We start from the raw sequence: 21,387 nt of genomic DNA, 5'->3' as shown, positions 1-21,387 counted from the left end.
ACTGCCTCTTGCTCACATGTACGTTATCTTAAACATGTGTTTTCTTTTAGAGATAGCTAGAAGCTAGAAAGATTAGACTAAGTGTTTTTCTGTGATGTCAGAACTGTACTACTGAATTATTTTAAGTATTTTTGTGTTATCTCTGAACTCTTGACTAGCACTGACTGTGTAGTAGAAAGTATTGTCTTGTGGTTTTAATTATTTATTATTAAATATTTTAAAACCTTTTAACTGTGGCTGGCTGTTTAGAGATAAGTTAAGCTCTAAAAATACATTGCCTATTTATAGTGATTACTGTACCAAGTCACTCTAATAAGCCCTGACTGTTTAGTCACATCTACCAATTAGATAATAATATTGCACAGTAATAATCAGAATCCCTTTTAAGGGCCTTTGAGTAGCTGATAAATATTAGCAGTGTGGTGGACAGTAATTACTACAGTATAGTCTGGGTAAAAGGGGCACTGCTGGAGAACCTGTGCCAGCCTTCCCCAGAAGTGTCTGTGTGGTGGTGTAAACTCTTATCTCATGAAGCACTGTGTGGACAGAGAGGGTGCTGGTGATTTTAGCTTGTCCAGCTAGGCTGAGATCTGGACCCTATAGCTGTGCCAGTGGGGAGTCATATTGGGGACCCAGGGAGCAAGGGAATGACCAGCCCTGGACTGACTGTGATCTCTGTGTGATCTTAAGGGAAATTGTACTTTACTGTGTGTATTTATTATCCTTTCCTCATATAGGAGACACCCTCCCTGGTGTTAGTGGCGAGGATTGAGGCTCCTTGATTGTTGGGCCAGGGTACGAGTGCCACATATGTGTTTGGCAGCGGTGGGATATCCACATCATATATTAATTAGTTGGCAAATACTAAATAGCATGTAGTAGTATGGGTAGAGTGAATCATGTAGCTTGTGTACAGTTAGCTGTGAAGGTGTTTTGTCCTCTCAATCAGCCATGCAGTGAATACTCAGAGTTCAGATCACAATTGTTTTATTTCTTTTGTTAGCTTAGTAAGTCAGGGTGAGCAGGCAGCATGTCAGCAGAGGAGTATGGAAAGCTGACAAGGAGCCAGTTGGCGGAGATGTGCCAGGCTAGGGCATGGGTGCATGGAAACCTGAATAAGGCAGACCTGATTGTAGCCTTATTACAGCTGCATCAGAAAACACCAACCAGGAGGACAATCAGACTGTCATTGGAGATATAATTCTCTCAGAGAATGGACAGCCCAACCTTTCTGCAGTGTACTTAAAAATCCAGCTGGAGCTAAATAGACTTCAGTTGGAGGCAAGGTGTGTGGAATTAGAAGCAAATGAGAGACTGTAATGTTTGCAGGCTGAGGAGAATGAGAAACTGTTGCGTCTGCAAGCTGAAGAACAAGAGACACAGAGGCAGCATGAGAAAGAGATGCTGACTCTTCATCAGAGACATGGAGGTAATGGGGAACGGTGTAACTGGACCCCAGAAGCATAAAATGTCAGTAAATTTCTTCCACAGTTTAGAGGGGGATAATTTTGATAGTTTTGTTCATGTATTTAAGAGGGTATGTAGACAGTATGAAGTTGACCAAGGGCTCTGGGTATGGTTCCTGACCCCCTTACTCCATGGTAAAGCTGCAACTGTTTTGTCCAAAATGTCTGATGTTGCATGTTTTGATTATACTGCTGTAAAAAATAGTCTTTTAGAACTGTTTAAGCTAACACCTGAAATGTATAGGAAAAAGTTTTGTGAGCATAGATGCAAGGCAGATGAAAGTGTGCGTGAATATGTTGCTGAACTGAGCACTTATTTCCATAGGTGGATGAGTGGATGTCAGGTCACCACTTTTGAATGGCTGGCAGACCTTTTGGTAAGGGAACCAGCCCTTAGCACTTTACCTGAAGACATGAGGATCTGGTTAGCTGGTAGACAATATGCTATTTCAGATGAGTTGGGGAAGAAGGGAGACCTATACCTGGCAAGCAGGGCAGACCTGCACAGGAAGTGGACCCCCAGTACTGATCATGGGTGTAAAGGAACCCATGGTGGGCAGCATAGACTGCCCCAACAGAATCTGCCAATAGCAGGGGAAGCCACTAGTCCAGGTACACATCCAGGAGCTAGGGTTAAATGTTCTGAATGCAACCAGTGGGGCCATGTGGCATACAGGTGTCCATGGAGGCAAGGTGGGGAACCAAAGGTGAGGGATCCAGTAAGTGGGAAAGACAAAATGCCAATAGTAGGTTGTCTTGAGACAACAGGGGTACTGAACTACCATCCTGCAGATGTCCTTATAGGGAAGGATTTGGATGAGGCAGTACCATGTGCTTATGCATTTACACATGGTCAGGCTAGGAGACAAGCATGTGAGTCTGGTAGCCTGGGGAGACCCAGACAGACTGCATACTTGCAGCCAAGACTGGTGATGTGGTTACTTCAGGGAGTGAGCTACACTGTAGCAGTGAGACTGAAGGTGAGCCACAGCTGCTTGTGGGTACTGATGGTCCCTTTGACAGAGTGACTGCAAAGGTAGAGGTGAGTAGTAATACCCAGGCTGACAGTGAGGCACCACTGTCAGAGGATGCCAGACTTCCTTTGGAAGGGGAGCTGAGAAGGGTTACAAGGAGAGAGTTGAGACAGGCTCAGCTCTCAGACCCTACATTTCAAGGCCTGAGAGAGGTAGCTAGGGTGGCACCTGATTCTCAAGGGAAGGAGGATCTGTATACTGGGACAAAGGGTTACTATTACAGAGAGTAGACCCCTGAGGGAGGGCTAGAAGGTGAGAGAGTACAGCAGTTGGTAGTGCCTACAGCCTACCATCTGGTGCTTCTAGCCATAGCCCATGATATTACCTTTGCAGGTCATTTGGGCATAAAACATACAAAGAGGCATATTATATAGGAACTTCTATTGGCCTGGAATTTCCAGAGATGTAACAGGTTACTGATGGACCTGTGAGCAGTGCCAAAAGGTAGGCAGGGCAGGAGGCAAGGTAAGAGCTCCTTTGATGCCTTTGGCTGTGATTGAGGAGCCATTTCAGAGGGTAGCTATGGATATTGTGGGTCCCCTGAGTACCCCAAGTTCCACAGGGAAAAAGTATATCCTAGTGGTAGTGGATTATGCTACACAATACCCCGAGGCAGTGGCTTTGTCCTCTATTGAGGCAGAGGAAGATGGCAAATGCTTTGTTAGAGATTTTCAGCAGGGTAGGTTTCCCAAAAGAAATACTGACTGACAGAGGTGCCAATTTCATGTCAGACCTGCTGGCTTCTCTGTGGAAGTCCTGTGGGGTGAAGCACATGAAGATCACCCCCTACCATCTCCAGACTAATGGTCTTGTTGAGAGATTAAACTCTACAATCAAGTCCATGCTACAGGCATTTACAGATCAGTTTAAGAGGGAGTGGGAAAAGTACTTGCCCCATCTGTTATTTGCTTACAGAGAGGTTTCCTGGGAATCCACAGGTTTTTCACCCTTTGAGTTGCTGTATGGGCATAGGGTAAGGGGACCTCTAGATTTAATTTGGGATGAGTGGGAAGGTGAGTGTAAGTCTCACAAGGAGTCCGTTGTGGCCTACATCCTAAACCTCAGGACAAGGCTCAGGGAACTCATGGGTTTCACCCAGCAGAACCTGGCAGAAGCCCAACAACAGAAAAATGTGTGGTATGACAGGAATGCTCAAGCTATAGAGTATGCCTGTGGTTCTCATTCCTGTCAGATACAACAAGCTGCAAGCAGCTTGGGAGGGACCCTACAAGGTGGTATGAAAGGTAAGTGATGTTAACTACGTTGTGGAACTGCTTAGCAGAAGGCAGGGGCACAAATTGTACCATGTTAACATGATGAAACCTTACCATGATAGGGAGGCCCTTGTGCTGAGCATTTGCAGTGGATTGCAGAAGGAGTCTGAGGAAGATCTGGGGACTGATCTCCAGAGTGAGGCTCATGCTGACACCTCAGTGGAAGGGGAAGCAATGTCCCAGCAGATATCTCCTACCCAGGTTTGAGAAGTCCAAGAAGTGTTGCAGGAATTTGGGGACATGTTCACTGGGAAACCAGGGTGCACCGACCTGGTGCAGCACCAGGTGGATACAGGACCCCAAAGGCCTATTAGGCAAGCCCCTTATAGAGTGCCTGAGGGAGTCAAACAGACTCTAAGGGAGGAGGTAGAGGAGATGTTGGAACTAGGGGTGATTCAAGAGTCCAACAGTCCCTGGGCCTCCCCAGTGGTGCTGGTGCCAGAGGGTATGGCAGCACCATGTTCAGTGTGGACTACAGGAAATTAAATAGCCACACAGAGTCAGATGCTTACCCCATGCCTAGGAAGGATGAGGCCCTAGAGCAGCTGGGTGGGGCTAAGTATCTTACAACCATTGATCTTACCAAGGGTTACTGGCAGGTACCCTCGACTCCCAGTGCTAGCAAGAAATCAGTCTTTGTGACTCCTTTTGGCTTGTATGAGTTTACAAAGATGCCCTTTGGGATGAAGAATGCCTCAGTGACTTTCCAGAGGCTGGTAAATCATATCCTAGCAGGAGCAGGAGCAGGAGGGTTTACCCTTGCTTACCTAGATGATATTGCCATCTACAGCCATTCCTGGCCAGAACACCGTCAGCATGTCAGGGAGGTGCTGGGCAGACTACAGAGGGCAGGGTGACCATTAAGCCGAGCAAATGTCAGGCGGGTATAGTGGAGGACTCATACTTAGAACATAGAGTGGGGAGTGGTAAGATAAGGCCAGAACCTGCCAAAGTGAAAGCCATTCAGCCATGGCTTGCACCTCTTAAAATAAAACAGGTGAGGGCATTTTTAGGGACAGCAGGGTACTACAGAAAGTCCATCCCTAGTTGTAGTACCATAGCTGCTCCCCTCACAGACCTGACAAGGAAGAACAGGCCAGATAAGGTAGTGAAGAAATTCTTTCTGTTGTTTTAACCAAGAGTTAAATTGCTAGATTTAAACATTCAAATCTATTTTTTATTGCTCTGCTCCTGACCAGCTGCAGGATAACAAAGGGGGGATGTTAAAATGTAAATGTAGTTAATGTGTAGCCTGGGAACTCCAGGAAGGGTAAAGAATGATGTAATGTTTCTCAGAACTGCAGTTTCAATTTAAACAGAGAGAACCAGAGATTATGAAGCATTTTTGTCTTGATCATCCAACTCACAGCACTGCCTCTTGCTCACATGTAAGTTATCATAGACTTGTGTTTTCTTTTAGAGATAGCTAGAAGGTAGAAAGATTAGATTAAGTGTTTTTCTGTGATGTCAGAACTGTACTACTGAATTATTTTAAGTATTTCTGTATGAGCTCTGAACTCTTGACTAGCACTGACTGTAGTAGAAAGTATTGTCTTGTGGTTTTAATTATTTATTATTAAATATTTTAAAACCTTTTAACTGTGGCTGGTTTGTGTAGAGATAAGTTAAGCTCTAAGAATACATTGCATATTTATAGTGATCACTGTAACAAGTCACTCTAATAAGCCTTGACTGTTTAGTCACATCTACCAATTGGATAATAATATTGCACAGTAATAATCAGACACCCTTTTAAGGGCCTTTGAGTAGCTGACAAATATTAGCTGGATGGTGGCAGTAGTTACTACCATATGGTCTGGGTAAAAGGGTCACCGCTGGAAAACCTGTGCCAGCCTTCCCCAGAAGTGTGTGTGTGGTTGTGTAAACTCTTATCTCAAAGTGTGTGTGTGTGTGTGTGTGTGTGTGTGTGTGTGTGTGCGTGCGTGCGTGCGTGTGTGTGTGTGTGTGTGTGTGTGTGTGTGTGTGTGTGTGTGTGTGTGTGTGTGTGTCAGCTACTTGGGCAGGGACATGAAGCAATGGTTGGACAGAGAGGGTGCTGAAGATTTTAGCTTGCCCAGCTAGGCTGAGATCTGGACCCTATAGCTGTGCCAGTGAGGAGTCTTATTAGGGACCTGGGGAGCAAGGGAGTGACCAGCCCCAAACTGACTGTGATCTCTGTGTGCTCTTAAGGGAAATTGCACTTTACTGTGTGTATTTATTATACCTTTCTCATATATGAGGTGCCCTCTCTGGTGTTAGTGGTGTGGACTGAGGCTCCTTGCTGGGCCAGGGCACATGCGTCACATTCATAATACTGTCATTTTTTTCAGTGACACTCAGAAATCTTCAAATAAGACCACGTGTGTGTTTAGCCTTTCCACTTCAGTAGTTCACAGTTAAACACATATGTGTGCATAATCACTGCAGGACACCAAAGTAAATGATTTTATTAGTGGTCACTAATCATTTCCCACTATTGCTGTAGTGATTTCCACTTACAAATGGCAACTTTACATTATACATTAAAGCCATGCCATGATAATATGTGTATATCAGTAAAATAAACATTTCCTAAAGATTACTTACTAATTTTACATAATTTTGAAATGTGTCATATTCAATTTTTATATATTTTTTCCTTACTTTAAGAAGTCTATGTTTTCCTAAGACATTTGCTGAGTAACTTGAGTAATCAAAACTTAGTATGGTTGTGTTTAACTATTTCATGCAAAGTCAGGTCCATTTACATGTTTGTATGCAAATTAGATCCTTTTATGTTTATCTTTATGAATCGCAGTAATGTGTGAATGTGTACGACCACTTCTGTACTTAAGACCCTCTCAGTTGCTCATGAACACTGCTTTGCATTTAGGCAAATGCACTACAGAGAGTGGCATGGTCTGCAGAACTCCTTAGTAGTCCCTAGCATGCCATAGGAATGTATGGATTAATTCAGATATGCTCAGATCTGAATATATTTAGAAGAAACAAAATGGAGTTGTATGTATTACACTCTGCTCAACCATGAAGTGAAATCTCTGGCCATCAAACATCATCTGGCACACCTTCTCACCACAAACCATTCACTACTCAATAAATGTTGATAGTCACACACATAGGAATATGAATTTATGCACTCCCCCCAAAAAAATATATTATTGCTGCTACAATACAGGAATAAATGACATTCAGGTATAATAATTCAAAAAGATAGCTAAGGCAATATGCAGTAACAACTATTAGTAGAACAAAAGAAAAATGATGATTGCATACTGTTTTCTTTTATGCACCATGTATGCACCATATAAATGAAATGTGAATGTATTACTTAAAAAAATGTATGTGGCAAAGCATTTTTTGTTAAACCAAACATGCCAATAATAGCTGTACCTGCTCTAATGCCTCTGCTGGTTAACTGGATTTGGTTAAGGTGGTGTCACATTCCAGAGAAAGTGGCTCTAAACCTGTGAACCACAGCCCTGCTTCATTCTGGTTCTGACACTTGTAATGCTGGAAATATCTGTGATGACACGAGACCATGCTCCAAGCTAGTCAGATAAGGAGACTAAAATTATGGTCTCTCAGCATGTCATATCTGGAAAAAACGGAGGTATGCACAAGATGTTCTAAATGGAAAAAAATATCTCTGTCAGGAGTTGGTTGAGCACCTATCATCTTTGACAGGGACAACCTACTCAGGCCAACAGTGCCATCACCGATAAGATGACCTACAAAAGCATAGGCCTGACTAGCTGGCTGAGAGGGTTGACCAGGTAGATTGGAGAAGACCAGAGTTCTGTAGTAAGTATTACATTTCGGGGGTCATATTAAGGTTTAAAAAAATTAAGAATATTGCATAAATGAAGTTATTTGGTAGAACAAATATGTGCATCTGCAAAAAATGTACCTGTAATGTTGTTATAATTATAAAAAAGAAAGCATAAACATATCTGTACACAGAACTGCATCTGTATACAAATATATGGATATTTATGTGCTAACTTAATTATCTGTATCAATATAAATGTAGCATATGTATAAGTAAAATAATATTCTGAATACATATGTCTGTAAATCACATATATATCTGCATATGTACTTATAACTAGTTTTCATATATTTACATAGAAACCAACAAAAAGTCTGCATTTCCATATTTTCACTTGTTGTTGCATTAACTTAGGTAGCAGTTATATTACATGTAGACAGTTTGTGTAAGCCAGAAAATATTTATTAGTGTAGTAATTGTATAAGGAAGTAATTTCTTCCACAATTTTAATAACATATTCTAGATGGCTGAAATCAGTTAGGTGCCACACCCTAGTCAGAGTAGAGGTTGGGAGAGGGAAGTGAAGGGTTGTAGTGGCAAGTGAATGTCCAGCACATACTTTACTGAGAAATGTCCAGTAGTGCTACTTCTGTAGCACTTCTGCATACATTTTAAATCACCCCTTATATGCTTAATTTTTTTTAATATGCTTAGGTTTCTTAAGGAAGAAAACTATCAAAGCGCACACTTCTATACAGCAAAGAACTGAAAACTTACATGACTTATACTGTACTGTGTGCCTGCACCTTCTGGCTGAACATAGTTGACAGACTGTTACATGCAAAGCATAACATTTTTAAAGAACTTGACACCAAAAGTGCATCTGTGCTTGTAAATTACAGTAAAGGGAAGGTGAACAAAGTATGAGAATTTAAATACTAATACATTTTTCAACAAATGCAGACTAAGCAAATACTGCAGTGAATGTCATGCCTTAGACATAATACTCATATAAGGAATGTTAATGGAGAAAAAAGTGAACTACAGATAAGGAAGAATTGTTTTATGTCTACTTTTTACAGCTGAAGAAGAAATCTTCTATAACAAGAGGCAGCAGGAAAGCATACAGTCAGATTGGTTGAATCTACTGGTAAGCCTGAATAAAGTAATACATAGCATTTTTGTCTTTAACTCATTGTATTACTGTATATGAAGAAATAATTAATACAGAATGATAATTGATGCACTAGAGTGTATTCAGTAAATTATTGCAAGCAAGTCTGAGAGATATATCAATATGTAAACTGAAGTAATCTGTTTTTAACTCATTGTATAAGATGTAGGGTATTTATAATGGGTGTTTTTGGTGCAGTATTCCAAACAAATACATATCAGGCACAAGTATGATTATTATGTTGGTGTAGTAGACTGCAGTATGTAAACATCACCATAACTTGATGGTGAACATTGTCCTGCCAAGTAAGCGTAAGCACTTTCCATACAGTTTCATCCAAAAGTCTGCATAAGCACTTCCATACATTCTGTTTTACTTCACTATAGATTTATAAAATAAAATGCTTTAAAGTAAGAAACTGGATGCTGTGCAACATGATATGAGAATGTACTGTATTTTCTATTTTGTCTCTACTTTTTTTCTTTGTTTTTGTTATTCTAATTATACATTCCATTGTCCTTTATTATTTTCTTTCTCTCCCATTATGTTAATTTGTTTACATATTCAAAATCCTCTGGAGTGGCACAGGCACATATCTCTCAGGTTACGGAGAACTCACCCTCTGCCTGTCCTGGGACATGCATGTAGGTTTAAGGCAGTGGCACCAGTTCTGCAAGCACACTGGAACATGGCAGCCTATCAAATTCACTGACTGGGGACTTGGTTGAGTGTGTGCTGGAGCAAGCTGTGGGTAGGCCGATTCAGTCAGACAAAAACCTTCTTCAGTGTGTTCAACACATGCTGGCCTAGCTGATGCTGACCACTGCACCACCTTAGGCCACTACCCCATTAACATCGGGGTCCTTCACTGCACCACCACCTGGCAGTGGAAATTAATGAGGGTCTGTGAACTGAGACTCCTGCTGGCATTTCTTCAGACCTTCTTCCCTTATGCTTTCTGATATACCCTCTTACCTACTTCAACCCAAACTACCCTATTATATAAAAAAATACGAAAAAAATAGGGGGTATATCCTCTACCAAAAACACAGTGCCCCTTTTCTTCCATCTCCTACAGCACACCCCTCTTGATATGGTTCTTCTTTGTCTTCCTCTTTGTTGTGTCTCCTCTTTTTCAGTCTTTACCTCCCCCTTTCCATTCTTTAATGAAACTATCAGGGTGTCAAAATAAGAATACTTCTATATGAAGCATGCTAAACTCCTTTGTTTTTTTAAATATTAATAATAAAAGCTGCACAGTTTGCTGCTTGCCTTAAGAATTTTGAAGTTTGACTGCACATAGCCTCACCCATCCACAAGTTTGATACTACTCTTCCTAGCAAAGAATGTCCCTTTTTATTGCATAATAAAATAATGCAACTAAGAACATGGGATGTTTGGAGGAAGACTGCACAGGCAATAATGGGTGTATGCCCTAAACTAAAGCCCAAAGCCAGTCAACACAAATTATGTATATTTGAGCTATGCGTGTGTTGAACTTACACTGGAGGTTTATTTACTTATTTATTTTGTTTGTTTATTTGATTAAAATATGGTGTAGGGATCACATGGTGTTGCAAGTTTTTTATTAAATATTAATGTCTGATATTAGCCGAAAGGAGAAGAAGAAGATTATCAAGGAAAGAACATTTATTGTTATGTATATATAAAATAATGTAAGGTGACAAGTTAATACCAAATGGAATTTACAACATATAGAAGTTCATAGGTAGGTACTAGGCTATCTGCCCGAGAGCATTTATAAGCCAAGCCAGTGTGTGTCAGCTTTTGCCGCCCCATTGATTAATTAACTGAGCCTCTGTCAAGCAGAGCCAATGAAGTGATCCCAGGGGTGTATTTTCTGTTACTCATCCACTCTTCAAGGTTTCTCTTGAAGAGTGTTAGTGAGGGGCTCTGCCTAATGTAGTTAGGAATTTTGTTCCAAAGCATAGGGTGTCTCTGTGACAGCAATCTATCCCTCCAGCATGTTCTATTTATTGTTGTGGCAAGGTTTAGCTCACTAGAGTGAGTGGCTTGCAGTGACTTGGATTTCTTTAGGTGGAGCATGTCCATCAATTCTGAGTTGGACATGGCTTTGTAAGTCAGGCAGAGATCACCTCTAAGTAAGCGATATGCCACTGAGTACAGCTGGAGTTTTTCCGGTTGGGCTGCATAGGACATATGTTTGAGGCCAGTAATCCTCTTGGTGAGGTACTTTTGTGGTCTTTCCAGCTGTTGGAAGTGTCTTGTGAGGTACATCCCAAATGGGGCATTGTACTCTGTGATGGGTCTGATGAGTGATGAGTAGAGGGGCACTATAACCTCTTTATTTCTAGATGCGAACCCTTTACTAATTAGATGGGCTACATAGAAGGATTTCCTAACTACTTTGGCAATATGATTGTCAAAGGAGAGATTACTATCTACCTGGGTCCCCAGATCTCTTATTACCTCTTCTGTATTAAGGGGGCTGCCACCTATGTGGTAATTCATGGGTGTTTTGTTTTTCCCAAATGGGATAACTATGCATTTTTTGGCATTTAGCTTGAGACCATGACTTTGACACCAGGTGTCCGTCTCAGTAAGGCCTTTTTGGAGAATGTCCGTGTCAGCTGGAGAGTCAATTATGGCTCCCTGTTTGCAGTCATCAGCAAACTTGGTTAACCATAGTCCTCCTGTGTTTGCCTGCATTTCTGAGAAGTATATACCAAACAGTAGAGGTCCCAGGACCGAGACTTGTGGGACACTACTTGTGACTGGTTTAGAGTTGGACCTGGAGCCCACTATTCTTACCAAGTGAGTTCTGTCTGTAAGCCAGTTGGCAACCCATCTCATGACATAGGGGTTTATGTTCAGGCTGGTGAGTTTTTCTATAATTCTCGAGTGGGAAATGGTGTCAAAAGCCTTGGCGAGGTCAAGGTAGGCTGTGTGAACTACCTTCCCCTCATCTATGGCCTTGGTGACTGTCTCAAAGAAGTCAACCAGGTTTAGTAGACATAATCTGCCCTTAACAAAGCCAAACTGGGTCGGGTCAAGTGTTTGGAGGTGCCCAATGTCTTTATTAATGAGTTCCATGATGATGCACTCCATAGCCTTGCAGACCAGGCTAGTCAGGCTTATGGGGCGATAGTTGCCAGGGTCAGTTGTGGCCCCTTCTTTGTGGAGCAGAATAACCGCTGCTGTGCGCCATTCTATGGGCACATAGCCTGTGGAAAGGCTGAGGTTGAACAGTGTGTTTAGGTGGGGGAATAGTTTGTTCTGTAGTTCGTGCAAGATACAGCCTGGGACACCATCTAGCCCCATTGACGCTGTGCTTTTGGCTTTTGAAAGGGCTGTTTTCACCTGTGCATCTGTGATTCCTGGGACACTACACTTTTCCGGTATTGTTGTGGGCCCTTTTAGAGGTGAGGGGGGGGGGGGTGAGGCTTGCACTGAATCTATCTGCCAGGATGTTGGCAATATCAGTGGGTTCAATATATTTTGTGCTATTTTGCACTAGCTCAGAGCATATCTGCGAGTTGTCACTTAGATTCTTGACATAGCTAAAGAAGGCTTTGTGGTTATCTTTCGAATCCTTGGCTATTTTACTTTCGAAGTTAACCTTGGAGGATTTTATGAGGGACCTTAGTTTCTTACTGATACGGATCAGGGATGTCTTTCCTTCTTGGGATTTGCTTTTTTTCTGAACTAGTTTCCTCCTCCTATTGTATAGCCTGTTTATGGCAGGGGGTCCACCAGACTGGTTTCCTTCTCTTAGGGGAGTGTGTCTTGGTTTTGCTAGGGCGGCACGATCCATGCATCGTTGTAAGTGCTCATATAGTGCATTTGTAAAGGTTCCTGCATCTTGGACACTGTTATCCTTTGGTGTGGGGGCTGTGAAACTTACCACCTCTGTCTTAAGTAAGGTGAAGTTTGCTATAGAAAAGTTTTTCACCATGGTTTCCTTGGTTGGAAGTGGTAGTGTGGTGTGGACATCCAGAGTGATTAGTTTATGGTCTGATCTAACCAGTGATGGGTTGACCTCCAGTGTGAAACACCTGTTGCCCATTTTGGTGATGACCAGGTCCAATATGTTTTCACCTCTGGTAGGGGAGTTTACCAGCTGATCCAGGGCATTTGAGTTGATAAATTCCAGGAAGCGCTGGACCTGGGAGTTTGTACTTGAGTAGTTTTCCCAGTTAACGGTAGGGTAATTGAAATTGCCCAATATCAGGGTGTTTGGTAGGACCTTCATATTTTCCATTGTCTCCAGAAAGGCAGAGTGGTGGTCCTGGGTCACAGAGGGTGATGTGTATCAGGCCACAATTTGCATTGCAGATTTGCCTGATGTTAGTTGCACATGGATGATCTCGGAGGTATCATGCTGCGTCACTAACCTGGAGGTGTAGGTATCCTTGATGAATATGGATACACCCCCTACTTTTGTGTTTCGGTCCATGTTCTGTGGCCGAAATGTGTGCTATGAGTTGTAGCCCAGTAGTGCTGGGGTGCTCTGTGGAGCTTTGAACCAGGTTTCAGTTACTGCACAGATGTCGACGTTCTCCATACTGAGGAGTGCTTCGAGCACATGCATTTTGAGATTTAAACTCCTGGCGTTGAGTAGCATAACCCTCATTTTTTTATTTGTGCTGTTTACGGAGGTGGGTTTGACTTTTGAGCCTTGCCTAAAAAAGGCACTATGGGGGCAGCAAAAGCCTTGACCAGTATTCAAAAGCCTAGGGGTGACAGGTGCAAGCCGTCTCTTGCGAAGCAACGAGGCCTGTTGAGCATGTCGTCCCAGGCTGATAGACACTGGATCCCCTTTGAATGACACCAGAGGCTTAGTCAATTGTTTAAATTTATCATTTTTTTCTTTATACTGCGGTATCATTCTTGGTGAGGGCAGGATGCTACTCAGGTATCAGGGTTGTACCCACCTGGGCTATATGATCAGAGAGCTCTTCCATGTCTCTTTTCATGTAGTCCAGGGAGGTGCGTCTCAGGTCATTCACACCAACATGAACAATGACAGAGTCATATTTGTACTTGTTCTGGAGTGACCTGAGTGCTTGTGTTATGTGGCGGATTCTGGCTCCCAACAGGCAGCTAACAGTAACCTTCTCCTTGTGCAGCCTAGTGAGTGGGACATCAGTGTGCCTGACTATAGAATCACCTATTACTAGTGTGCTAGGTATGTTATTTCACCTTAAGGGCTGTGATTGTGCAGCACACTGATTTTGTGTTTTATGTGTTGTCTGGTTTGTGACGGGAGGTGCAGGTTTTTTGGGTGTCTGCTTTGGAGGTCTGTGATGCTTTTGCAAGTTTTTATTTAGATCCTCCGAGTATGATTTCATGCATTTATGTGTATTTTTTGCCAGTGCTGGTTTAGTATGTCTATGTGAGGCTAGAGGTGTGGTGCAAGTGTTAACCTTCTCCTCATGACTGCCTGTTCCAGTCTTGGGTGGAGAGATCTTACCTCCAATTTAGCTATATAATTGCATCTCTCGCATATGTTAATGTTTTGTGGTAGGAGGAGAGGGTTGTCTGTGTCCATGAGGCAGTTGTAACATTGCTTCAGGATACCCAGGTTCACCAGCTGGTCTGGAGATTATACCTGAAATTGCCCTTTAGTCATGCCTGAATAGTAGGGTGAGCTGCTTAGTTGCTTGGTTGGTGAGGGGTGAATAATGAGCCTTGCCCTGCTGGGCAATCAAGTGTATGGGTATATTAGTGCTTGCTATCAGGTCTGAGCAAGTGCTGGACTGTAGGATGCTTTTTAAGTGCTTAGGTTGAGAGTTAGACTACTTTCAAGGGAAAAACTGAAGAGGAGACTTGGTGGAGCCGGGATAAATTTAGCCCTAGCTAACCGGCATTGCCCAGACTTGCAAAACCATGCAAACACGTTTTTTACAGCAGGGAAATGAAAGAGATAGAAATTAGCCCAAAATGGCCTATAAACTACTAACTTCTGGGCTGGAACCACTCCTCCAGGGACAGATGGCTGCTCAAAGCTCCCTCTCTCACAGGTGAACAGAGAAACCTCCCTCTGTCCAAATAAGGTATGGGCAACTCAGAAAATTGTAACACAGCCCTGAATTCAGCACTAGCCTGAAAACTAGACTATACTAGCTTACAAAGGTGGGAAACAAGGAAATTTTTTTTTTTGAAAAGATAAGGCAAAAACAGTAAAAAATACACTTAAAACAGCTTTAAATGACTACAAACAGTAAAAAATACACTTTAAACAGCTTTAGATGACTACAAGCAGTCAGAAAAGGCTTTTAAACAAATAACCCAATTATCCAGTAAAAACATCTCAAAACTGAGCCTTGTTCCTGTAGTCTTCAGTCAGACAAGTTCTAACTGCACACTCCTGCCACTGGGATGCAGGGGAACCTTCTCCAAAACAGAAGGCCTGGATTAGTGCTCAAGTTATACAAACAAAGCTAGATTCAGCAGGCCTGGATCTAGTCTATGCTACAGCAAACAAGGCGCACCGATTTCGGTAAGAAACAGTTCAAATATGCAGGCACTATAAGCCTTTAACCAGAAATTCCCAGCTCAGAAGTGCAGAGTCCAGCCTCTCCTCCCACAAGAGTGCAGACCACGAACCTTCTTAATGTAAAATAACTGGCCTGAAGCCCAAGTGCTTAAACCAGAACTAATACACCTTTAGAATCACAGACACTGAGCCTTCAATCAGCAGTTCCCAACTTAGAAGGATGTAAGCTACCTGTCCTGCCACAACAGTGCAGACCACAAACCTTCTTAATGTAAAACAACTGGTCTGAAGCCCAAGTGCTTAAACCAAAAGGCTTAGAAGAGTTATTTAAGGATTGTATTATGCAAGTACCGAAACATGTTACATGAAATAGTGGTAATATTAAGGTTATTGTCTTTGTTTTATTTTATTTTATTTTAATGCTAATTTTGTTTACCAGGTACAAAACAGATCAGAAATGACCAACTTCAGGCTCACCCTGAGCTGCACTATACAACAAGAGCACCAGTAGTGACAAATGTAAAAACACATATGGAATGAAAATTTACAGACAAACTAATGTCATACTAGAGAAATGACATTGCAGTACATTAATGTATAGAACTGAATATTATATTACAGCATTATAGTACTATTGTTACAAATATAGGCTTAGGCTTAGTCTAATAAGGGCTCATAAGTTCACAGGAAATTATTCAGCTAAGGGCCTAAGAGCCCTTACAAGCCTAGCCATATTTAACCCGGGTTTCTCAGTTTTCAAAAGCTAGATGAACGAAGTTCACAGAGGTATGAGCCTGTGCTATGGTATCTAATACCAACTGCCTCTGTCCATAAGGGACATGGGTGCCAACCCAGGAGTAAACTTACAATTACCCATCCATTGAATTAGGTTGCTCTAATTAGGTTGCTCTTGAATAGGGTCAGGGAAGAGCTTTGCTTTACATGAACAGAAAGCTTGTTGCAGAGAAGGGGTAGTCTGTGAGATACATATATATCTCTCCAACTTGATTTATTTACATCAGAGGCTAGGTTAAGATCCCTGGAACAGATAACCACCATGCAGTTTAATTTACAAAAGTGTAAAATTTTGATCAGGGCTGGATTGGAGAATGCCCTGTAGGCCAGACACATGTTGCCCCTTAGTAGTCTGTAGGAGACAGAATACAGTGATAGGGCTTTCAATCTTTCCATGTAAGACTTGTTTTCCATGTTCTGTATGTCCTGGTGAGAAACCTCTGGGGTTTGTCCAGCTGTTGCAGATGTCTGGTAAGGTACATGCAAAATGGTGCATTGTACTCAAATATTGGTTTGATGAGGACCAAGTAAAATGTAATTATAATGTCTTTTGATCCGGATGCCATGCCTTTACTTATGAGTTGTATTACATAGAAAGACTTTCTCATCACTGTGAACACATGGTCTAAGAAGTTCAGATTACTTTCAACCCGAGCACCCAGATCATGTACTACTGGTTTTACTCTCAGGGACATGCTGTCTATATAGTAATTAGCTGGGGTATTTGCTTTCCCAAAGGGAATAATTATGCATTTGTTTGTATTTAGTTTCAATCTATGGCTCTGGCACAAATACAAAAAACAAATGCAGTTTAAATAATTACACCCAATTAAACATTATAGGAAAACATTAAGTGACAATGATTTAATAGTTAGAGAAATTTAATCAGTTTATAGAGAAATTAAAGGTAAGTTAGTATAATACAAATAGGAATTGCATTACGAAGTGAGAGAAAAGCAGGCTTGTACATTTAGAGAGAAAGCCAGGGGGAAGAAATTGATAGGAGTAAGGAAGTGAGTGCAGAAGCGAGATTGAGGAGATTGTTTTTCCATGGCTTAATCTTTTGGAGTTTTTCCAGTGTGGTTTTGCTCTGATGTTCCCATTTCCTCATCAGTCCCACAGTGTGCATCCTACCGCCCATCTCAGGTATCTCATTTCCACCATCTCTATCTTCTTTTATTGCTCTGCTTTCACTGCCCTGGTTTCTGTACCATGCAGTGGGTCACAGCAGTGTTTTGTACACCTTACATTTTAGCTTCTTTGGCATTTTTCTACACTTAGAATTGTCAGTGTCATATACCACCCTAACACTCTATACCAGTTGGTTGCATAACCTCTGATGCTAACTTTAATCTTCTCATACAGAATTACCTTCTTCTCAACCACGCTTCCCAGATGCTTGAAGCTATTAACCACTGTTAACCTGTTCCACTATTTTCCATTGTATCTCAATTTTCAGCTTCTTACAATTTCCCCAATTCATTGTTATGACATCTGTCTTGTTTGTACTCAAGTTTATCTCATGTGCCTTCAGTTTTGCATTCGTTCCTCCTATCATTTGCTGATGTTCTTAATCAGTCTGCTTGCAATACCATATTGTCTACATACAGCAACTTTGCTGATCTGTCCTCTCCAACCTGTTTACTAATATAGTCCATCATCAGTATGAACAGCAGTGGGCTCAAAGCTGAACCCCAATGCACACCCATTCCCATTGGGAACCCCTCTGTGAGTTCAAATGTTGTTCATACTTGTGTCATTGAGTCCTTGTACTACTTCTACCAATGTTTCTGGGACTTGGAACCACTGCAGGACTGCCAAAATCAGATTTCATTGGACCTTTGCATATCCTTTCTCCAAGTATAGGAATGCCCAGGTGGACTTTCTCTTCATCTTTAGCTTCTTCTCAGCTGTCTCTACAAACATCAGACCAGTTGCGGTGCACCCTGACTTATCTGTCCATAAAGTGAAATAATTACTTCTTGCTTTACTGTAGTAAATATTTTTAATTTGCATCTAATTGTTACACTATCCATCCTTGCTGCTTTAACAGCTTGCTTTCTTACCTTTGGTCATCTGCTATAATTGCTTTCTGGTCCTTTTATTCATTTGTATTTGCCGTATATTCTCCAATGACATGTTGCTTTTCAATGTCACAGGGCATCATGAAAGTGTTAACCTGTGTCAGCAAGATAACCATGAAAAATAAAGACCTTTAAAATATAAAACTGCATGAGCAAACTACACATATGATAACATGTATTATTATTTAAACATTTGATAGATGGTTTTCTGCTCCCTGGAAATTTTACCACGTTTTCTGTCTTATCTGTGAAATGGAGGTAATATCTTATGCAATCATGGTGCATTCCCGGTGTTATTTCTGGCTGGCAGGCTGTTTTATCTGTGAATTTTTGGTAGCCATAGTTATAGACCTACTGTTCTTCTCTGTTGCAAAAATCTGCTCAGCCTCTCTCATAGTGTTGCAAATAGCAGAGAAGTCTCTTTTATTTCCAAATATTCAGAAAAAAATCATTGCACATTGATGAAAGCAGACAAAAGGATGCAGGTAAACTGTATTTTGTAGAACTGAAAAAGTAATTATAACTAGAGAGTGTAATTAATGGGTAAAAATAATGGAAAATGTGGTAAGAGCGGGAGAGAACAGGTTTTGTAATTATACAAGCCTTGTGGAGAACTGCCATTTTCTACCTGTTACATGTATTAGTGATCTGTACTGATGATGTTTTTTTAAACAAAGGCATTGATGAACCCTAAAGGAGTATATACAAGTGAGACTGCTGTTCAATGTTCTTGTCATTCATTTACTTAAGGGTTTAACAATGATGGAAGCTTTCTGAAAAGAGTATTTAACACACAAGTCTGTAAGCAGAAAAAAAAACTACAGCAGAAAATAACTAATTGTCAATTAAAGAGGTTTTGCTTTGATGAACAACAGCAAATGGCAAAGTGTTGCTAGCATACATCATGAGAAAACAATGAAGTCCAGAGGATAATAATCCAAATGTTATGATATGAGGTTTTCAGAAGTGCTTGTTGCCAGGAAATAAAATCTGCTATGGTTACAGCAACAAAGTAGAAGCACTTGCTCCAGACAATACTAGATGTTGACAACAAGCTTTTACAGTTCTTAAACTATTCAGGGACTACCTGTAACAACACAGTTACCATTAAGTCACTGGGAAGCAATCCAGGTGGTGGTTTTGTGTATTCGTTTTTCATTTTCCCATAACATACCTTTAAAATGAATATCTATAAATATGACTGCCCTTATGAGTGGGTGCATTCAGTGCTGTTAATATCTAACATAAAAAGACACAAAGCCACAAGGCCAGGTGAGTTACACACAAATGTTTTCCATGATCTGGAGTTCCTTGAGGACTTCTTTATGCTTAATGACATCACTAGCAGCTTAGTATCCTACCCTTTCTGATGACCTGATTAGGAACTCCCTGTGACAGAATGACATTAGTGAGCGTGGTTGTACAGGATAGTGGGTTAAAGCTGTGAGATGCTAATAATCTTTGTTCTGTAGTTCCAGGTATGAATCTGTCAGTTTCTACTTGCATACTCTGTGACTCTGAATAAGTCATTTAATCACACCAGTGCCCACAAGTCACCTTGTTTAACTGATCAGTCAGCAGATAAAGAAAAAAATAAAGTCATTGAGCATGCTTGTTAATGCAAAATAGACTGTCAGTGAGGGAAGAAGGAGGAATTCATTTGGACTGCAGTTAGTGTTCATTATAACAAAAAGAACATGCATTAAGAACGTTGTTTCATTATGTGCTCAGGAATCACAGTTCTCTGATATTCTAATGTCATTGGGAAGGTTCAGATTTTTGAAAACACTGGTAATAACTGTGTTCAGTTTGTCATTTGATTTGCAGCCCATCTCCTTAAAAATAATCAGCCTGAATGCCATGTTACACACTGCTTTAAATGGGAGTTTGTCATTATACCTCACATCTTGGCCACAGCATTATAAATGACTGGCATAAATAAGAAAAAAAAAACACTGTAGTATCAGAACCTCAGGCTTATATAACATTGCTGTTTTCTTAAATTAACATATAGCTAGATAGAAACAGAGATACATAGGGATATCACAAGAAACTATTTGTTAATTTGTTGATAGTAATGTTAAAGTTTAACTCAACTGTTGAATGTAATAGCATGTTTTAAAAAGCAGGAAAATTTGACGCCATCTGTACGGTAATATTTCTTTTCCCATATCAGCTTTTTGTGAACAACAGCAACCTGCCTGGCAGCCACCCTGCTTTAGTTATCTTTTTTTTTTTTTTTTAAGATCATCCTTACATTAACCACTCTGAGTGTGATCCTAGTTGCACATAGGAAGTTGTGAAAGATACTAGAGCCTTCTTTAGTGAGGTCTTAGCATTGTGAGAGTAATAGTAAAAGCACAATTAGATATACCATCCACTAAGCAAAATGTTTTTTTAGCCATGATAACTAGCATAATACTCAGAAATTTCTAGGGAAATAAAAAAATCATGGTATGAGCAAGAGTTGTACATGTTGGTTAAAGTGAAAATGAAGATAGGCAACATGAAGGGTTAGAGAGAGAGTCAAGTGCCAAATGTAAACATCAGCTGTTGCCATATCTCTCCGGATTCAGTGATACTCTCCTACCTTCTTTGACAGCCATGCTTGACTGTCACAAGGCTTCTTTTACACAATCCATCCATCTCTTTGCTGGATGCCCTTCTTTCTCTTACTGTCTTCCTGTCTGTCCCAGAGCTTTACACGATTGTTTTCTGTTTTCCTCTCACATGTATAGAACCCTTGTAATCTGTTCTCTTTGACCTGCTCTGCAATTGGAGCTACATGGACTTCTGCTCTGACACCCTCATTTCTTCATCTGAATCAAAGTGTGCAGCCTACCACCTGTCTCAGTCACTTCATCTACATCACCTCTAATTTCTTCAGTTGCCCTACCTTCACTGCTTAGGTTTCATTACCATACAGTAGTATTGGTTACCCAATTGCTTCTGACACCTAACATTTATTTGATTTGTTTACTAAGAAAGTTGAACTGGGATAATGTCCCATTTTCAATGAAAGACTGAGCAGAAAAGGTCCACATTGACATAATCTAGTTCCAGTTAAGTAAAGTTATTACAAAAGCTAATGCAGAAGAATGACATATAAACTATGTAAAAATTCAACTTAATTTCATACAGTGTGAACTTATATATACATAGTGCATGTATATGGACAGATATAAGTTGAAAGAGAACATTGTCAATAGGGTATTCAGAAGTTGCAGTTCATAGAGATGACATTAAACACACTGAGTACACTTTGGAACAGACATAACTAGATAAGTTAGCTTAGTCTAAGAAATATATT

The 21,387-nt window shown here is 40.9% G+C and overlaps 1 long non-coding RNA gene across 1 annotated transcript in view; it reads left to right on the top strand.

Moving 5' to 3' along the window:
- Positions 1-21,387, top strand: part of LOC122810919 — a 207,214-nt gene that overhangs the window by 67,740 nt on the left and 118,087 nt on the right. The window contains exon 2 of the long non-coding RNA XR_006366150.1: positions 8,626-8,693. This is a non-coding gene — a long non-coding RNA (uncharacterized LOC122810919). The remainder of the gene's footprint in view (positions 1-8,625; positions 8,694-21,387) is intronic.

This window comes from Protopterus annectens, chromosome 9.part0, assembly GCF_019279795.1.
Source record: "Protopterus annectens isolate FY-2018-M chromosome 9.part0, PAN1.0, whole genome shotgun sequence".
NCBI lineage: Eukaryota > Metazoa > Chordata > Ceratodontiformes > Protopteridae > Protopterus > Protopterus annectens.
Note: the sequence above shows the minus strand (reverse complement) of the source record. Positions and strands in the feature narration are given on the sequence as shown.